General features: G+C 42.0%; 1 long non-coding RNA gene across 1 annotated transcript; it reads left to right on the top strand.

The window, feature by feature from the left end:
- Positions 1-620: 620 nt before the first annotated feature.
- Positions 621-19,585, top strand: LOC119473666. Its single transcript, XR_005202872.1, has 3 exons — positions 621-754; positions 6,131-6,254; positions 19,339-19,585. It is a non-coding gene; the product is annotated as an uncharacterized LOC119473666 (long non-coding RNA).
- The last annotated feature ends 2,199 nt before the right edge of the window (positions 19,586-21,784 follow it).

Genomic DNA, 21,784 nt, shown 5'->3' with positions numbered 1-21,784 from the left:
GATGCGTATTTACGAGAGTACATTTCTCAGCTAAGTTTTCTGCATGGATTTGGTGTTGGTCATTCTTCTGTCTCAGTTAGACTGGTTAGGGTCTGAAAGTTGAAGCATCTACAACGAAAATGGGAAATGCCCCATGAGACCCATAGTCCTCCTTCCCCATGGCAGACTTTTATCACTGAGTCATCAGTTTGGGTTTGCGAAAGAGGAGGAGATTGGCAAAATTAGGAGACCTCAAAATGATCACTGATAAGAGGAGAATGCTATAAATAACAATGAATAGAAATTTACCCTGATAAATCAATAACTTGCTTGCTATTAGCCGAAGATGGTAAATTAGGCTCACGTGAGAGGAATTGTAAGGAAAACATTTGCTTTGTATGTCAGTTGTTGAGGATTACCATTTAATGTTTTGAATATGATAGAAATATAGTAAGAATTTACAAATATTTACTTAAAAATTTTAAACCAATAACATTTAACAGATTAGTTCCTGTTTTATGTAAAATTTACCCATAAAAGATTAAAACTAGAAAGAATTGTTGACACCACTTATTCCAACCTTCTCCCCATTTTACAGTTGTAAAAATGAAGGCTTGGAGTGGCGAATGAATTCACCTAAGTTCACAAAGCTCCTAACTGGTAGCAGTGAAGCTGGTGAAATTGCTGCAGTCTTTGCTGGCCATTCCACTCATCACCACAGCCTCTGTAATGAGGGCATGGAGTGAGTGGATTTCAAAATCTCTTCAACTCTAAGGTATGATGTTTCTTTGTAACTTCTCATGAACTCTCTGATGTTACAATTCACTTTTTGTCCCCACTTACTAGAATGTAAGCTCCATGAGGGTTAGGTCTGTATCTGTGTTATTCTCCACTATATCTTTCTCATTTATTGAGAAAATAGTGTATGTTCAAAAAAACCAGATGTTGAATGAATGAGCTGAGATGAGGTTCAGAATCTTTGCTGACTTCATACTGCAGGTAGCTTTTGCCAATTAACTGCCACGAGCTTTCTAATAACCTGTGGTGGACCTATTCTATGGCTTCCCTCATAATTCTCACCTCTTACTTTTCACACCTTTGAGTAAACCTCTCCCTTTAAGAGTGGGAGTGATCTGGAACTTGCTTCCACTAACAGAATACAGCAAAGGTGTGTAATTGTGTGTACGTGATTTCATTACATAAGATTGTGATAGCTGTGTTTCACCATTCTCTGTGGCTGACTTTGAAGAAGTAAGCTGCCATGTTGGGAGTTGCCTGTGGAGAGGGTCATTTGCCAAGGAATCTATCTGGATGACAGATAGATGCGGCCTCAGTTCCATAGTGTTCAGCCAAGGAACTTAGTGCTTTTAGCAACTGTGTGAACTTGGAAGTGAATCCTTCTCCAGTTGAGCTTCAGATGAGACCCCAGCCCTGACAGTCCCTTGATGGCAGCCTTATAGGGGATCCAGCTAAGCTAAGCATGCTTGTTCTGATTCACAGAAACTGTGAGATGGTAAACGTTATGTTGTTTAAGCTGCAGTTGTAATTTGTAATCTAATAACATGTAAGTAATATGTACTCTATTTACCATCCCTTATCTAGATGCATTTTTTTTTTCATTTGAACATTCATGAAATAGCACTCTAAACCAGGTTTGGAGTACTTGAAATTTAGCATCATAATTTAGGAGAAACAAGGCTCTGTTTTGAAGATGAAAAGATTTGGTTTCAGTGTGTGTTTTGTTGACTCCATGAGGCCACTGTGTTTAGCTCTTTATAATCTACTGGTGCTTATTCATGGAGGTTAGAGTTCTCCTCTTTGCTTCTGCTCAGCATTTAAACTTATGCTCTTTACTTCTGCCAGCATTTAAACTAATTCAGAAGAGAGGCTGGGCATGGAGTCAGAGTGGGAGTGTTCTCAGATATGATCCCTCTCTCTCTTTATATCCAAAAATGGCTCTCAACATTTTGACTGGCAATTTGGCTACGTAAATTCTGTTTTAACAGAATCAAGCAGTAGGTGAGTAACAAAAGTGCCACTCATTAAACAGTTCTCTTTATTTAAAATGGTTAGTTTTTGTAGACTATGTGTGTTAATAAGGGTTGACAAAGCCCTTTAAAATAATAAAGGCAGTCAAATGATTTTTTGAGTCTAAATGATCTTACTGATTTTTATCACTAAATTTTATGGGCTTGACAGTTTCTTTGTGCAGTGGAATTGTGCTTTTCATTTCAAAGCCAAATAGAAATAAAATAGATTATGTGTAATTTTTCATTGTCCTTGTCCTATCCCTCTATTTTCATGAGTAATTGATGATATCATTATCTTTTACTTTACAAAATCATTGTTGTTTAATAAAATTGGCTTTATAACAAATCTAATTTTTCCAACTGATTCTATAAAAAGTTACTTGGATATTCATAAAATTTAACAAGTAATAAGTTGAAAATATTATATGAATGCAATGCTAATTTGGTAGCCAGGTCTGTGGGTTCCTCAAGAAATATTGAATATGCTTTTGCAATTACTTTAGAACTACCAGATTCTTGGCAACACTTTTCTTTCATCGCCTCCTTTATCTCTACCTGCTGTAGATGAAGGAATGCATTTTACTTTGGAGAATGAATGTCCTAACTTCTTAGGCTTCTTTTGCCAGCCATATTTCCAATGCCTAAGAGAGCTATCCTGCAATACCGAATTCTACCATTAGGTGCTGCTCTTCAACATATGATATAGAGCACCACGATTATTTCCGCCCCCCCAAAGTAATTTGAGGGCACAGAAGCCTTGATGATTTTTAAACTTTGTATATTAGTCTTTCGATAAGTTTGCATTGGATACATATTTCCACCTTTAAACAAATCAGAAGCCCTAGCTCTAGCCTGAAAATTTCCCGTTTGTTATTTGAGTTTTTGTAAAGAAATTAGTGAACCATTCTAGTAATGCTAAAAGGCTTCGCTTTTACAGAATAACTTTTTCTTTTAAAAATGAACAAAAAGATATTTTCAACAAAAATACATTAAATATACTAAAAATGAATAACTTGGGAAGTATCTTTGAAACAAATTTTTTATTGTTCAAATTTTCAGTCACATATTTCTTATTAATCTAGAAATTATCTAGACATTTTGGTTTCACTAGTAACTGCATACATTTTCCAGACACAATTAAATTTTTTGGGAGAAGTAAAAACATCATGTATTTTCAAAAAATGAATAGTACAAAGAGTTATAGGAAAGAAAGAACTTTTACTAAAAGGGTGGCATTTCTAATCTTTGTACTTCTATATCAGACTAGGGATTAATGGTTTTGGCAGCAGCAGCAGCAATTTTTTTTTTTTTTTGGTTACATACACAATAGATCAGAGGCAATGATTCAATGCTGAAATGGTCTCATGTTCCATGAAAACTTGAAGAAGGATGTCACAGTGGCTCAGACACAATGTTTTGTGACAGTAAGCAGCCAACAGCTTTTGGCAGAAGCTGTGGGACTTACAGGTTAACTCTGGGTGTTCCATGAAGGCTACTAGCCCATCTATGTCAATTTCTGGAAAGCTACTTGGGCAGAGGAAGACAAGAGTTAAACCTGGGGAGTGGGAGAGAGGTATAATAAAAGTAATAAAAACCGCAGAGCTCACCATATTTCAGCATATGGATTCCTATGTTCAGGTATAAAGTTATCTTGAGGGGAGGGTTTTTGTTCACCCTTTATTCTTTACTTTTTCTTTCTTTATAGAAAATATTTGCTGATTTCAGAAAATTGTTTCCTGTGAATGAAACTCTTTACTTTAGGGTTGATATGTTGTGACTTATGAAAATTTGAAATACCTGTTATGGATCAGCTCTCACTGAGCAAGGGCTGTATTTGCCAGGTGATGATTGAAGTTGTAAATCAGTATTCTTGAATCTGGAATTTCCTATAGTGAAGCAAATCGCTGCAAACATCAGCTTTAAGAACAAAAAAAAAAAAAAAAAAAAAAAAAAAAAAAAAAAAAAAAAAAAAAAAAAAAAAAAAAAAAAAAAACCCTTGACAGGCAAATTTGGTGTTACATGTTATACATTTCTCTTCAGTCTCTCAAACTTTCTGAACACTATAATTTGTTTGTGCTGCTGCATCACCATCGTCAACAATATAGGACTTTATTAGTTCTTTTCTCTTAGAGATGTCTTTCTTTTTTTTTTTTTGATACAGTCTCGCTGTCACCCAGGCTGGAGTGCAATGGCGTGATCGTGATCTCCGCTCACCGCAACCTCTGCCTCCTGGGTTCAAGCGATTCTTCTGCCTCAGCCTCCCGAGTAGCTGGGGTTACAGGGGTGCGCCACCATGCCTGGCTATTTTTTTTTTTTTTTTTTTTTTTTTAGTAGAGACGGGGTTTCTCCATGTTGGTCAGACTGGTCTCAAAATCCCGACCTCAGGTGATCTGCCCACCTTGGCCTCCTGAAGTGCTGGGAATACAGATATTTTTTGTTTTGTATTTTTAGTAGAGATAGGGTTTCACCATGTTGGTCAGGCTCATCTCAAACTCCTGTACTTGTGATCCACATGCCTTGGCCTCCCAAAGTTCTGGGATTACAAGTATGAGCTACCTACCGCACCTGGCCTTTTTTATTTTTATTTTTTTTTTAAGAGAAAGGAATACATAAAAGTTTAGCCACTTGAATCTGTGTGTAATCACTCTTCCCAGCCAAAGTTGTATATTGCTTTAGTTTGAGAAAGGAGATATGAAAGGGAGAATGTAAATAAGGGGAGGAATGGCAAAAGGGAGGGAAGAAGAGAAACAGGAGGAAGAGAAAACTCAGAAACAAATTTTCTTTTGAAAAAGTAAAACATCAAGGTAATAGTATTATGCCAACGAGGCTGAGATAATTTTTGAAACTCCAGCCACCTACCCTTCCAAGTTTATAAATTCTATCAGAAATATTAGGCTGATAAAAATGTAATTGTGGTTTTTGCCATTACTTTCAATGGCAAAACCTGCGATTACTTTTGCACCAACCTAGATAGCTCACATTTAGAGCATAAAGTTGGTAAATAACAATTTCATTCCTTAATTGTCTGTGGGGAAGACTTTGTCGTTGCGATGGAAGATGGCTGGATGCTCATATTTTTAGCTTGGAAGTCTTTAAACATTAGAAGGGAATTAAAATGAGATCGGATGAGAGGTGATGGAAAAGCAGCTTGAACAGTCTGCTTGGCTGAAGTAATGGTCATCAATGGCCTAAGCTGATCACCTGGTCATAGGTCTAAAGTCCTTGCCTATTTTTACTCTCTAGAGGTTGAGATCAGCTCATCCAACAGCTGTCCAGGGGATAGAGGAAATACAAAATGTAGAAGATACAATTTCCCACCAATGGGTGATGGAAAATCTTACATTGACTGTTGTGTATTAACAACCATTTTGTCTATAAATCCAAAAACAGACTCATCAGCTTTTCAAGAAGAAAAAGTGATGCCATGCCATTTAGCCAAAGCATAGGAAACCAAGTTGAGGTTCTATCCTCACCTGGTACGCTCTCCCAGTCCTGAGTCCCCAGGTGTTCTTTCTATTTTGTTTGCTAATACGCTGTCATCTCAGTATTCACTCTTTGGCTATCTCGCCTACTTGCTCTCTTTCCTTCTGAATTATAGATGAAGGGAATGAAAGGTATAAGTAGATAAGAGTGGTGGGTCCCTGGGTTCCCATGGCACCATGTTTGGAAGTTCCTGAAAGTGAGGCTGTGCTGGGAAGGCAGGGAGGTGATCCTGGCCTCACTATGAAAGTACCTGAGCTCACGGTGGGGAACCATCACCCAGGGAGCTGCCTTGTGCCCAGAAAAGGGTCTGAAATGGGCTCACTGGCTTTCCTTGAAGGCTGTGAAATAGAAGGAATGAGCAATGAATTAGCAGGAGAATTGGAGATTTGGGATGAAGGAAGAAGATTTCGCTTTGAAGACCCTAGAGCACATTCATTCTGCCACAGTGTGCCTGGCCTGTGTAGGATGCTGTGTGGGCCTAGGGTTCTCGTGATGGTTCAATGTTCCTGTCAGAGCTTGCAGCCTGCTGGCAATCTATCCAGATGTAGAAAAGATTCTCTTAAGTTAGAAAAAAAAAATACCCCATCCAATCTTAAAAAACAAAACCCGAACACACACTTTTGCTTTGTTCCTTCTAGTTACCCACCAGGAGTCCAAGGAGGAAGGAGTGAAGGGTGGTGGCAGGGCAGCCTTCTTAGACCAAAGTCTCCAGAAGTCAGGGCGGAGGCACAGGGCCGGTGCCTGAGACTGGCTGCTGCTGAGGTGAGTTTGGGAGACACAAAACACCTGAAGCTGGGGACATGGGGCCTCCTGTTAGCTCCTCACAAACACTCCCTTCTTGCCAGGACTTCCCCCAAGGTGGCCTCACATTTCCTCTGGTCTCCTCAGCAATTCATGTGGTTTTCAGACCCTTTCTGTGCAGCTGCTTTAATGTTTTCCGGATGCAGCTTTGTCTGGCCTTGGGAACCACCTGGTGAGGGATGGAGGGTGGGAATGCAGAAAGGGCACTCTTCTTGGGTTCGACTTGGCCTCAGACTCCCACTGCTTGCTTATTACTGGTCACTCTTGAGACCAAAGGCAAGGAAACGGGGCATGGTGGGGAGGCTGGGGGACATTCCCCGTGCTGCCTCTGCTTGGATTTTCATGATTTGAGATGAGGAAAGCTGAGTGATAGTAAGGGCTGACTCTTAGCCACAGAGGCTTCCTCTGTTGTCCTAGAGCAGCGGTTCTCAAACTTTAGCTTGTGTCCAGGTTGCCTAGATGGTTTGTTAAAACTCAGATTTCTGGGCCCCACTTTCAGACTTTCTGATTCCACAGGCCTGAGGTGGGTCTGGTGACCTGCATCTCTGACAAGCTTCCACGCGACGCTGATTTTGCTGTTTCACGGACCCCGCTTAGAGAACCATGGAAGCTTGGGGCAAGCTCTGCCCCACTGCAAAACTCAATCTCTGACCTCCATAGATACACATTCCATTGCAACGTAATATCCATTGGCATCTCTATCCATCTCTTCAGAGGAATTTCTCTGTTTCCAAGACAGTGCTGGGCAGGTTGAGAGCGTTTGGGAAAATGTTGTTGAATATTTGAGATGCTTTATAGCAGGCTTTGAACTGTTTAGAATCACTGAATGTTAGAGCTGATGGGAAATTTAGAGATGACCTAATCCAACCAGGTTGTTCTACAGACAGGAAAACTGAAGTTCAGAAAGACCAAGGTCATTAGATCACATAAAATTGCCCAAGATCACACAGCAGCTAGCAGGTCTTATATGCAAGTATTGTGTGCTAATGATCTCACCCATGTTGACTGAGCAATTGTTTAGTATGTGCTGGATACCAGGCTGAACACTATATGCTTTCATTTCATTCTCTGAATTATCTCTTGCTTATCTCAATTAATTCTCAGAACAACCCAATGAGGTAAGACAATTACAGTTCTCATTTTGCATGTGCCAAAAGTGAGGCCCTGGTGGGTAAATGCCTTGCCTCTGTCACTAGTGAATGAGGAGCTGGGCAATGTGATTGGTGAATAAGCTCCTGACCACAGTGCGCTTCTGCCTTACATGTCGTTGGTGCTCAATGAAGGTTTACATTTTGACAAGTTCAATTCCTGTGAAATGGGGAATCACTTACTTCACAGAATTTTGAAGACTAAAATGGAAAACATGTGAGAACGCTTTGAGCCCATGGAGCACTGTAGACTGGGAGGTACTGTTGGGAAAATGAATTTGGATTCTCCACAGACACCACGTCTGTGCTTTTGCAGACACACTTCCTTCTAGCTGGAATGCCCTTCCATGTTCCACCTGCAGCCAGTCCAGGTCTTGCTCTCCCAGAAGGCCTTGTTTGGCCTCCCCAGGATGAAGCCTGCACCTCAATATGTCTGTGTTCCTTGTACATAGACATTTTGTCTTTTTCTTTTTCCCATGCATTCCTGTCCTTTTGTGCTTTTGCGGATGCAAAAGCTTGTTGACCTACATTGTGACTTGTTGGCTCACACAAGGGTTAGCTCTATTGGATTGTCAGGTGGGGACCTACTGTCCCCATGTCTGTACTCCAGGAGCATCCCATGGAAGGAGCCTCTGTGCTGGCTGAACTGGAGCTGTTCCCACGCAGCCTCATGAGAACCTGGCAAGTGAGGCTGGGCATGCATTAAAATCCCCAGACTGAAAGGCAAGAGGGCTGAGTTGGCTGAAGCTCGGTGGTCCCCAAGTCCCACAGCGAGTTCCTGCTAGAACTTCAACAAGGGCCCATTCTTCTGTGCTCCCCTCCACACCTTGTCTCCCCAGGACCTAGGCCAGTGGGGTGGAAAGCTGGGACTGATCTAACTTCCTCTGATAGTTGCCTCAAGGTCTTCCCAATCTTTGACTGGCCAACCATGAGTTATTCTTTCTCGAGTATCCAGGTCCTTCAGAAAGGATCAGGAAAATTCTTGGAGGAGGAGCTTCTGGACGAGGAGGGAGAGGTGGGAGAGGAGGAAGGAGGAGGAGGGGGAAGAAGAGGAGAATGAGGAGGAAGGAGGAGGAGGGGGAAGAAGAGAATGAGGAGGAAGGAGGTGGAGGGGGAAGAAGAGAATGAGGAGGAGGGGGGAGGAGGAGGGAGGAAAGAAAACGAGGGGGGAGGAGGAGGAGGAAGAGGAGGAGGAGGAGGAGGAATGTAGCCTTACAGAATCTCAGTTCTCTTTAGACTCGTCAACCAGAGCCAAGATTTGAATGAGTGGGGCAGTCCCTGGACAGGAAAATTGCTGTATTCCCCTGCCCACTACTGTCACTCACTCACTCTCAATCTCTCTCTGTCTCTCTTTCTCTCTCTCTAGATACAGACACAGACACACATACACTCTCTCTCCACACACACACACACAGACACACACACACACACACACACACACACACATCTGGATATATATCCATCTATTTATGACTACTTTGGGATTGACTGAATTTTTCTCCCTCCTAAGCGGAGCTACTCTGGGAACATGGCCCCGACGGTAATTTTGAGTGTCTGAGTCAGCCTGTGTCCTTCCGCACCGAAGATCTTTTCTCGCTCTTGGTGGTTACTGCCAGCTCTGTTCGTTTGTTCTGTATTGCATTCTCAGCTAGGGATAAAATGCACTCTATACTCCCGGCTTGGAGGGGGTTATTCAGCAGAGGCTGTAGCCTCAGGAACAGTTTACTGATATGGGAGGGAGATGAGCCCCATGTTGGCCTTAGTGTCCCTTGCATATTTCAGAGGTAGGGTGGGAGCCCTCACACACAGAGCCCACCAAGAGCTTCATGGAGATGACCTCCTCCCCTGCATGACACAGTGAACATGGGTGCCATGAGCAGAGACAAGGTTGGATGTGAGCCAAGTGGCCACTTGGTCACTAGTTGCCTGAGAAAAAGGGAGGCAGAGCCAGGGACAGCCCTTGAAACCAAGGCTGCCTGACGAGGGCTGCATGGCGCTGGCTGATTGCCCATGTGGAGGGAACACAGATCCCAGGGGTTTTGGCTCACCCTGCAGGGAATTTCCTTTCCCTTATCCTCTCTGCTGGTCCACACCCTGCCTTCCCTTGGGGTCCAGTCACTCCCTAGTCCCCCTGAGAAGGCCCTTCTCACAGAGTAGTGGTGATCCTGTTGCCCAGTGGATGTGACCACCAGTTTCCCCAGCGTTGTGCAACATACTGCCACGGGCACGCCCAGATCAGGCAGCAAAGGGCTGACGTCAGGCAAGTGCTGCAGGCTTACGCCCGGGTGCCTGAAGCATGAGAGTCACTTTTATTGTTGTTTAGAGAAGGAACATGTTTACTTCAGGCTCCTTGTCTCTCAGATGGATGCAATTGGTCTGCTTTCCCCTGGGAATGAGGGTGAAGAGGGTGAGCAGGAGCAGTAATGTCCTTTTACGGCTCTTTGGAAACTGCAGGGACTCAGTCCTAAGGAGGCCACCCAATCATATAGATGCAAAGTTCTGTGCCTTTCTGGGCACATGAACTCCACATCCGCTCAGTTCTCATGCACTCTCAAGAGTGTGCCAGAGTGGAAGTGACAGGGACCTTACTATGAGGGAAATCATGAATCTCAATTATTAAACATAATAGATTTTTTTCAAATCATAAATGATGTTGAGGAACAATTTGCCTGTGATGGGTGTTGTTTTTGATAGGGACACACAGTTGCATTCCAACACAGGCTGAGAACTGCTCTTCTGACTCACAAAAAAGATCACACAAACGACCTTTGATAATAGATAGTTCTGTAACATTCATTAATTTGGCTTTGAGTATTGTCTTTCTAAAAATATTGTAGAACCACAGTGTTAGGGCTGGAAAGAATACTAAAGTTATCTAACCCAGTCCCTTCATTTTATGGATGAGGAAAGCGTGTTCAGAGAGGTAAAGTGACTTGTTCAAAGTTGCACAGTGAATTATGAGTTGGTGATAGAATCGGCATTCCCAACTCTTAGTTTAATTGTTCCCCTTTCCAAGGCCATCTGTACCATCAAAATGTGCTGGCCATAGATCCTGTTTATAAAAGGATCCAGGGAAGGAGATACCAAGCCTCACTTGAGTGCCCTTTCCATAAAAAAAATAGACTAATCAGCCAGGCGTGGTGGCTCATGCCTGTAATCCCAGCACTTTGGGAGGCTGAGGTGGGCTGATCACCCTTGGTCAGGAGTTCAAGACCAGCCTGGCCAACATGGCAAGATCCTATCTCTACTAAAAACACAAAAATTAGCTGGGCACGGTGGGTGGCGTGTGCCTGTAGTCCCAGCTACTCTGGAGGCTGAGGCAGAGGATCATTTGAACCCGAGAGGTGGAGATTGCAGTGAGTTGAGATCTGGCCATGGCACCCCAGCCCCCTGGGACTTTTACCATATTGTCTCATCCTTCCTTAATATAGCTGGGATTTCCATCACAGCCTTGTCTATATTTGAGAATATTTGGAAGCAACTCAAATGTCCAAAAATGGGGATTGGTAAGATAAATTACAGCACATCCCCGCAGAGCATGATCATGCAGTTATGTAAAATGCTGTAGTAGAGTAATAGTTATCAACACAGAGACATACAAGAGACTGTTATATGTAAAGCAACAGAATGCTCAAGTATATTGAAGTGTAACTTAGTTTGGAAAAAAGAAATTCATGCATACCAAAAATATTTGAAGGATACCAAATGTTAACAATTGTTGTCTCTGAGTATTGAATCGTGGAATGATCTTTATTTTCTTCTTTTCTATATTTTCCATTTTTTTTCAATGGAGATTTATTGCTTTTATATCAGTGAGAAACAAAAGATGTTATTTTAAAGAAGGGAGTCTGTACTGGTAAGATTTATACTCGGCCCTCCCAACAAGTCTCTTGGGAATGTGTGCTCTCCAGCAGCACACACTCCAGTCTTCATGTGGCTTCCACACTGGCTCTGGGAAATGGGAGCTCTGATTGGAGAATGTGAATCTAGAATGAGCCAGAACATTTCATCTCTCTCTGCTCTCAGTCTTCTCATCTCTGATATGAGTATAATTCATCTGTCCTCTGTGGGGAGGGGGAGGGAGATAGGTGTGGGAAGGAGTTATAATTCACATTAATAAGCACATCAGAAATTTTAAGCCTTTGGCCATAAAGTGGCTAAAGAGAGTTGGTGGTAATGACTGAAGAGACCCTCAGCACAGGCTTCTGGGATGTAAAGGGAAGACAGGACTGCATCCTGTTACACAGCACTCCTCTGCTGGGTTGAAAGTGAGGTGTGGAAATTCCCCCAGCCAGTTCTTGGCACCTATGTGTGGAATAATCCTTAATCAAACATGCTTCGCCTTCAAAACCTGATCAGAGAACTTGGGGGGAGTCTGAGGTTCCTGGTGTCATGGGCTTTACCCCTGCGAGGGGTCCATATGGACCAAAATTCAATTGATAGTTTCTTCTCCCTGGCTTTCTGGAGTTTCCTGAACCCCAGGAGAAATGTGCAACTGCCTTGCAACCAGAGAAACAGTAAATCAAGGGAAAAGAGACCTCCCTACTATTGACCAAACAACGTCAAAATACAAGCCTTCCTTGGGGGAGATCCGACCTGGCTCTGAGCACTGACCCCAGCGTGACTTTGACCTGATCCAAGAGGGTTTGAAAGGCTAATCCACTCATTCGTATTCCAGACATTCACAGATTAGGGCTGCTAGTTGATACAATCTACACTCTGCAAAATAGCAACCTGATTACAATTGGTTTTACATGCTCCCGGGAGCCAGCGGTTAGGCCTCTTTCATTGCAACTTGGAGCTGACCACCAGAATGACCTAGGCAGCGGGCCTCTGGGATAAACCTCTGACCTCTGGCTGCTTAGCCCTCTTTCCAGCCTAGATATTGGCAGAAGTCTTAAAGCCAAGTGGGGCAGGTCCTTCTGGACTGCCTGTGACCGACTGCTTTAATCTCTGTTGCTCCTGATCCTGCTGCCCCAGGGAATCTGAAAAGGAGTCCTGCAAATGGAGCTAATGACATGTGTCGAAGGCTTTTGCTGGTGACATCCTCGCTGACTTTCGTGGCTCAACTCAGATGCTACTTTCACAGTGAAGCCCTCTCTTACCCTTCCTTCATCACGCTTTCCTGTTTCGACAGCCTGTATCTTATACCTGAGTTAGCCCTTATTCCCTTCTGCCATGCGCTGTAGTTCATTGCCTGCCTGTCTGCCTGCACCATTAAGTTGTAAGCTCCATATCACTTTTCACTGTGCTTTCCTGGTGTAGGCATCCTATAAATGCTTGATGGTTTGAAATAAAAGGCTGGGGCTTCATGGGGCTGAACTTCAACTTTGCCAATTGCTTTGACACATTTCTGGTCCCACACTGTTGATTCACTTCTCTGAAATGCCTAACCTGACTTTGGCAGGCTGAAGCAGTTAAGCAATAAATGAGAATTTAACAAGAGGAATATGTAACAGCCCCCACCTTTTAGGGACTTGGAATGGAGCTAGAGAAGAAGCATTACTTATCTGGAACAATCCAAGATCCAGGTGAGACAGTGCTAGAAGTCGTGGCTTAGGTCATGGAGACTGTCAGAGTGGCCTTTCTGGAGGAGGTAGGATTTGCCTTGGAGCCTTAACAATGGGGAGGATTTGGATGGATCAGTCTATAATATTCTAAGCACATAGAGGAAAGAACTTGGGTTGCATGTCAGAAGATTTGAGTTCATTTTCTAACACTGATCTACTTACTATATATGGCCTTGGACAAGCCACCTAACCTCTCAAACACTTTTTATTTTATTTTTTGAGACAGGGTCTCACTCTGTCTCCCAGGCTGGAGGGCAGTGGTGCAATCACAGCTCATTGCAGCCTCAAACTCCTAGGCTCAGGTAATCCTTTCACCTCAGAAGGCTGAGTAGCTAGGACTACAGGTGTATGCCACCGGGTTAATTTTTAAGTTTTTTTTTTTTTTTTTTGTAGAGATGAGGTCTCACTATATTGCCCAGGTTGGCCTCAATCTCCTGGGCTCAAGTGATTCTCACACGTTGGCCTTCCAAAGTGCTGGGATTATAGAAGTGAACTACTGTGCCCAGCCATAAGCTTCTTATTTTCACAAATGGAAATCATAAGAAATGTCTGCTGGGCTTGACTTATGGAATTGCTGGTGACATAAAGAATGTGAAAGCCCTTTGCAAATGATAAAATGATGTCAGTATTACTCATTATCATTCCCTGTATCAGTAGACAGTATGGACACAAGATCTGTTTCCATGATGGCAAAGGCACTTTATTTGGTTTAGGGCTGCTGGGTGCCTGATTTCCTATAGAGACCTTTGATGTCTTTCTGACCCTGCCTGATTTTTGCGTGAACTTTGGCCATGAATATTGTGCTTTTTTTTTTTTTCCCAAGGCCTTCAAATTCTTGAAAAACTGTCTTTCAATAATACAAAATATCAATACATTTTATGTCATTATACAATACCACACACTAACACCACAAATTTATGTTTTAGTTTATGCATACACACAAATACATATTAAAACCAAAATTTTCACCAAACCAGACACTCTTGCTATCTATACAGTACTGACTTTCTATCCCCTTTCCTATCCAACTACTTCAATTAACAAATTCTGGTTCAACCTACTAAACTGATTTCAAATCTTGCTATTAAAAGATATATGTGATCTACATATGTAGGGAAATTGCACATGTACCCCATAACTTTGTATAAATAAAAAATAAATAAAAATAAAATAACACTCAGATCATTGGAAAAACAAAACCTTGTTCTGGACTACACAAAGAACCATCTTAGGAAACAAGACATGTGGAGCAAAAACCTAGAAAAGATACACAATGAGGGCTAAATTCAATTTGGACTGCAAAATCAGTAATTTGGAGAAGAAAGCTTAGAGGTTTAAGTTGGTTTGCAACATTTTCCTGGAGCACATGAGAATGAATATGCCTTTAGCTCCTAGTCTGCTGTAGATGGAGGAATGTAGTAAGAGAATTCAGTGGAATGGTGTTTGTAGGTAAGAAGGTAAGTAAAGCATGTAGGTAGGCTAACTATGGCAGTAGAAATCACCGTTTTTGCCTGTAGAACAGCAAAAGCTTATAGGAATTGTGTTGAGCAGTTTTGGGAAATCTGGTTTGTTAAGTAGTGGGATCAGTCTATAGAAGGCTTTGAGTGCCAGGCTGAGACAAATAAAATTGATGTGGCAATTTGGCTCGATGTGGTATAATGTGGGATGCCATTGGCAGTCATTGAATAGGAGACTGACTGGTTGAAAGTGGTATTTTGGGAAGGATAATCTGGTAGCAGTAATAAGGACCAACATTCCTTTATATCGGAGGGATGTGTTTCTTTTTCATCATTAACATACATGTCACATATTCTCCCTAATAACCCAATAAGGACACAGTCAACTAGAACAGAGAAAACTTTATCTTCTCTCTCTCTCTCTTTCCCTTCCCTCCCTCACTCCCGTCCTTCCTTCCTTCTTTCCCTCCTTCCTTGTTCTCCTCATCCTCCTCCTCCTCCTCCTTCACAAAACTCTGCCATGACAGTGACTCCTTTGTGAATTCACAAACAAATGAAAATTGGGGTTATAAAAACAGTGGGATCCTATAAAAGGCATCACATTTGTGATTAGGTTATGCTATATGGCAAAGGCGAAGATGTTTTGCAGATGTAAGTAAGGTCCCTAATCAGTTGAATTTGAGCTAATCAAAAGGGATATTATCCTGGGTGGCTTTGACCTAAACAGGCAGAATCTTAAAAGAAGTCAGAGAGATTCTCTTGTTGTTTTCAGGAAGCAAACAGCACTGTGAAGTGCCTATGGAAAGGCCACAGAGCAAGGATAGGAGGGTGGGTCTGGTAGCTGAGAGTGAGATCGATCCAACAGCCAGTAAGAAACCAGAAACTGAAGTAAATGAATCCTGCCAGTAACCAGTGAGCTTAAAGGGGACCTCAAGACTTGGATAAGATTGCTGCCCTGCTGAAGCCTTGATTTCAGTCTGATGAGACCTGGAGCAGAGGACTCAGCTAAACTGTTCTCAGATTTCTGTTGTACAGAAACTGTGAGATAATAAATGGATATTGTTTTGAACCACTATGTTTATCATAATTTATTACACGGCATGGAAAACTAACAGAAGACTCTAATACATCACTGGCATAGCAAAGTATCTTTGGGAATATAACAAGACAGGATTTTTTAAAAACTGAGAATTATTAGAGGAGATTATGCAATAATAGGGTTAGAAAAAATATGACCAAATTCATGGAAAGAGGATCAGACTCTCAAAAATTATACTCAATAATTACTAGATGGCACCACCTTTTATATCTTTTGTTTTCTGGGTAGAGTATGCAAGTTTGGGACCAGAGCCGAACTGCTCAAGAAGCTAGGGAGATAGGGAACTGCCAACTGAATCATCCCTTTCTATTTCCTTCTGATTGGTGCATAGCTTCTCTCCTAAATACATGATGAACTCTTATTTGTTGGCTTTTAAAGACTGTGAGTTTAAAGGAGCCCTGAATTCTTAACCACCTGTATTCATGCCAAACTGCCAACCTTCTCAGGGTCCTCAGATGTGTAATTTGGCTTTGGAAACCTCCATGGGCTCAGTTCCTTTCTCCTTTCTCTAAAGCAGGAAGACTCCATTGCTGCCAGCTGGTTTAGCAATGAAGGCTTGAGGTCCCTGAGAAGGCTTCGGTTTGTGAAAAGAAGAACTGGGGATAGAGTGAATGTTTGAAGATCTATGTTGCTGAGGGAGATACAGTTTATGAAAGAATAGATGACGAATGAAATCTGAACTTGAGAGAACTGGCACACTTGCATTGGTTTCACCACGTGTGGTGTTAGAATCAACTAATTTGAAGTCCGAGCCTCTGACTTGGTAGACTTGATTGAGACGTGAGATTATTCAAATGGTGCTATTCTACAAGACTGATTGTGGGAAACCGAACTGAAGGGCACGAGGGAGGAACACATAATTGGTAGCCTATAAATAAAGGAAAAAGAAGGAGCTGAAATTAGCTTACAGCTTGTTTACAGCCTCCCTTGGAAGGATGTGGCATAACAGACCCAAGCATCAGGGGCCGGGATAACGAGGAGAAAACCGAGGGCTGGAACAGTGTCCCACTTCTCGTGTTCCTGTGCAGTGTGTGCTACGCTGACAAAGAGCAGGGATTTTCTGATTGTCTCTGCCATGCTGACCTTTACCATGTTTACTTTTCAGTTGGTTTGGGGAAGGCGTTTGAACTCTGTGGTATGAGCAAGTTCGCTCCTCTTCCACTTTCCTTTTTTCTCCCCTCTTGCCCCAAACGGTTTGCTGAGTGACAAATAAACACAAGTTGTTTTTACAGGTGTAAAACCAACAGATCAAATGCTGGCCTGTGCCTGGGCTTGTGAATGGGGACTGTGTTATGTTTGGAGAATACCACCGCATCATTTACACTTGCAAACCCTTTGTAATCTTAATCTCTTTGTTGCTTTTATGTTATACTGGCCCCCCAAGGTTAAAGAAAGAGATTTAGACCTTAAACACAAATCCAGCCTTCAAGCTCTGGAATTATCTTTGCCTTTAAATGCAGCTGATCAATGCCCATTTCTTTTGAAAATAAAACCCTTTTGAACCTTGAAAGCCTTCCACTGTTGAGCTATGCCTAAGTGCCACATGGGGGAATGGGCAGAAAAGAGCCCATTTTTCCCTTAGTGCTTGCATTAGGGGTCCCAGAGTTCAGTCCGACGCAATCAATTTAATTGGCGCTAGCTCTGGTGACAAATTATGCTGGTTTACACTCCAGTGTAGCAGAGATTCCTCAAACGCAGGGGAAGAAGGGAGATACACTTCTTGGTCTCTACTTAAAGAGGGCAACAGTATTGGAAAAGGAGCACATTTAATTTATCACTGTCAGAGCAGGTGCAAAGTTTAATTCTAACTAAAAGCATTAAACAATTAACCCAGACAGTCAGGCCTTCTGAAAATGCTCAGTAGCAGGGAACACACGGACCAGATTACCAATGGAAACGTCGATGTTTCTCTTTTATTCCGCTGAATATCTTCCTGCACTTTTTTTGTTTTTAAAAAACAAAGAATAGTCCCAGAAGTACAATAGCTTCTCAGGCCTTTTGGTAGATGTCTGAATTGAAAGGGTCAGAGGGGACATCACCCTACACACCCTACACTCAAGGATCAACAAATAACTGTCCCTTGAGCCCTTGTTGATTAGCTGTGAGAAGAGGAATAAGTCATTTGATTTGGAAGCTTCCATAAGTGGGTTGCTCACCTTTTTTATGGTGAAGTATATTACTGTGCAATATGTATTCCACTAATTTGAATTGTTCTGCAATACCCAAATCCCTGGAGATCATCTGTTATGGCGGGGTGGGGGTGTGGACAAGGGGATGAACTGGGAGATAAGAATTAAGATAGCAATGAAATCCAATTAGACATAGAGATGAACCCTGCTTCACAGATACTTAGTACATTTTCTTTCTGTGGTTGTTGCATTGACCAGATAATCATTGAATTTTAGAGCTCTAAGGTCCTTGGAGAACTTTGAGGCTTAGCCTAAGGGATTTCATTGTGAGAATGTCGAGGCCTACAGACAGGAAGTTTCTGCTCAATGTTATGTTGTTTCTGCAAAGCTCTCACTATGGGCCAACTCTCCTGACTTGATGCAGGCAGTTAAGGAAAGATCATAGGCTTTGGAAACTGTCAAACCTGACTTCAAACTGTGACTGTGCTTCATACTTGCCATCTTGGGGTGTACACTGGATGTTGATACACTCCTTGTGAGGTGATTCATGAAACTCATCCAGCCCAGTGTGTGGCACCTACAGCCCCCATCATGTATTGGTTCCTGCCTCTGTCTCTCCAGGTGCTCAGATGAACTGAGGGGCTGTAGATAAAGCACCTGGCCCGGTGCCGGACACACATAGTAGCAGTGTATTTTCAACTCTTTTGTAAATCAGAAAAAAAAGTGATAAAAATTGTTTGACTTGTGAAACGAATGCTTTGGAATTTTGAAAGCATTACCTTTTTCTAGCTTAGTTTATCAGTTCATACTGAGAGGAAAGGGTAAAATTGAGTTTGTTTCTCTTTTATTGTCTGGCTAGATGATATCTGGGCTTTGAGCGTCCTTAAAGATCATCGTCTATCCTATTTGTAGATGAGGAAACATAGGCCACAATTGGTTAAATACTTCATCAAGGATGCAATTAGCTACCGTGGCTAGCCCTATCTGGTGATCTCAAGTGGGGGTGATCTCTAGTGATCTGGAAGTGGAGGTCTGGATCCCTGTCAACACAGCTGCCTCCACCCCTAACCATGCAGAACTTCGTGGTTCCACCGAACACGCTGTACTGAACACACAGGGTGCTGTTTGTTACACAGGTAACCTGGTGTAAGTTACCAGATTGCTGTATAGGAGAAAAATGTGGTGCTGCTTTAGCATTTTGTATAATACAACTACTTTAAACGTGAGATTCCCTAGCTTTTATTTTAAATATGATACAGCATTAGAAAAAATTTTAAGAAACAAACAAACCATGTATCATTTCATGTTCATTCCCAGTATCAAACTTAGGGCACAGAGCTTCATTTGAGGGAGCTGACACAGTCCCATGATTGGAAAGGATTCAATGTCTGGGTACTAATTCCACAATTTGTGCCTCAGTTTCTATTTTGTATAAAAGTTCTTGATGCCTTCCCTTAGTCCATCAGCTAGTGCTGACTGGAGCATTTGTATGAATGTCATCTCTGGAAACTTGGGATCCTCCCGGAGACAAGCACTGTTTACTAAATACAAGGGGAAGATATTGACTGAATGCTTACTGCAGGCATGGTTTTGTTCAATCCTTACAACTTTGTGATGTAGGCCCTCTTATCCCTATTTACAGAGCTTGGCACTGGACAGAGATAAACCCCACAGTCACCAGAGAGAGGAGGAGTCAGGATTTGAACTCAGTTCCATCCAAAAGCCATACTCTTTGTAATCTACATGTTGCTCTTCAGTCTGTGGCCTCTCTGGATTGACATTACCAAAGCGGCATGTGACTACAAACTCAGCAACCACAAGGACAGAAACTGCCTGAGGGATGCGTGGGGCCAAAACATCCACCTGCTTCTGGTGTTTTTCTTTGGGATCTATGGTCAGTAAGACTTTTTCTTCTTTCTAAGAATGTTTGTTTTCATGATCTAAAACATTTTGTCACTAAGGAAATGTTCAAAAGAGATTGCCATGAGTTGATTGCATGCTGCTCTGTAGGAAGAAACATACAACTGGGACTTTTTTTTTCTCTATGGGTTTTGTCAACTTTTGGAAGCCCAGAAGCCACCTCTTTATAATATTCAGTGTTTGTGAGGTTTGGAGGGCTAGAGACCAGTGGCTGTCTTTTAGAAAAACACAACCTACTCACCCGACAGAGAGAAGGATAAAACGATGATGTAGGTGCTCACTTATTTCCCCTCCCATCAAGGAGAAGACAAGGTGAGGCCTCAACAATGGTTCACTTGAGGTCTGGAGCAGATACGCCTTCCAACAGTGGCCAAGAAGTGTGTAATTCCAATTATTAGTACAACTCCCGAAGCTCTAATTTATTATATCTCATTGCAAAATAAGGGATCGTACATGCATATGTCTTGTTCCCTATTTCTCCATTATTTGCTTTACTCATTCACGTAGATTTAATTGCCATTTAACAGCAGTCTCCCTGGAAATCTGGTTAGATTGCGTGTTGCTGCTATAATTTCAGGAGTCTTATATAAGCTAGTGGTATTAACAACAGTGGCCTTCTCTTGTGGTCTCATTGTTTTGCTCCTCACTGGGCCTCTTTGTCTCTGTCCATTCTGATATCCATGTCCTGCTCTGACATCCACGTCCAAGGAGACCTAGTTCATGAGGGTAGGGTGAAGGCTCATGGGCCTCCTAGAGCCATCCCAGGAAAAGGTCTTGGGTCAGTATAGAAAACAATGGTGAGGGTCTAGTCTATCTCAATTCGTGTTTCAGTATTACTGACTTTGAGCTATTTAAATCTTGATGAAAAATAAGTAAAATTTTGAAAAGTTGTTAAATAACATTTTCCTAAATTTGAAATTCGTGAGGTTTAGGGGGTGCTAGGGAAAGGTCTGGGTGTGTGTTTAAGTCACCTCCTTATTGCCCCTATCTTTTAAAGCAAAACTAGGAAGGAAAAAAACCTAAAATCTACAAATACAAATAACAAAATGCATTTCCCTGTGGTAGGATAAACATTCAGCTGTGTCATTTGCAAGAACTCAATAACATAAACAAAAATAAACCAAGCAATTTTCATAGTGAGTTTTTGTGTTTAGTATATGAAGTATTTCTGGATTGTCATCAAGCCAGCATTTATGACCACTTTAAAGAAATAAAAATTTTAGTAACAGAAAATTATAACATCGTCCAGCTCTTGATGGGGGACTTGGGAGGAGAGAAAACTACAAATGATCTTAAAAAATAGAGAGAGATTTTTCCGAGGCATGTGAGGACAGAGAAGAGAGAAGGGGCTGCCCAGTAGAGGCCTGAGCCCAGCACCAGTGCAGGATTTCTCAATGTCCAGCCTAACTTTGAAAGAGGCTTTCAATTAGCTTTCTGTGGCTAAATAAGTGTCTGTTAAATCTCATCTTAGAATTTACCCTGCTCATCTGAAAAATAGAAATTCTCTTGTGATTCATGTCCCTGGGCTAACGATTAAATCAAATCAGCTGAAGTTTCTACCGTCTTAGGAATAAAGTGCATAAAGTTGACCATAGGTCTCATTTAGCATATAATTGCAACATTTCCTTACAGTTAGAAAAAAAGAAAAAATCCTTAAAGCCTATTCAGTTTAACTCTGGGAAAACATGAAGATGGAATTAAGAACATACTTTTCTTATGGCCTGTAGAACACAGTTCATTTTCTTTTCAGTGTTGAAGTTCCTCTACCCATTTGCCTCTACATACATTTCATTTTTTAAAATTTTACTTTAAGTTCTGGGGTACATGTGCTCAATGTGCAAGTTTGTTACATAGGTACACATGTGCCATAGTTGTTTGCTGCACCTATGAACCCATCATCTAGGTTTTAAGCCCCACATGCATTAGGTATTTGTGCCAGTGCTCTCCCTTCCCTTGCCCTCCACCCCCTGACAGGCCCCTGTGTGTGATGTTCCCCTCCCTGTGTCCACATACATTTTCATTTATTCTCAACACTCTGCCTTGAGTCAGCATTTGCCTTAGGTCCAGCTCTGGTTCTGTGCTCCGTCACCCACTCTGACTCTCTAAGAGTCACACACAGGGCATTACGACCTCTCATTCTTGCATCCATTTCAGAATATCCACATGTT

The sequence above is a fragment of the Cebus imitator genome, unplaced genomic scaffold (genome assembly GCF_001604975.1).
Source record: "Cebus imitator isolate Cc_AM_T3 unplaced genomic scaffold, Cebus_imitator-1.0 Scaffold175, whole genome shotgun sequence".
Taxonomy (NCBI): Eukaryota; Metazoa; Chordata; class Mammalia; order Primates; family Cebidae; genus Cebus; species Cebus imitator.
Note: the sequence above shows the minus strand (reverse complement) of the source record. Positions and strands in the feature narration are given on the sequence as shown.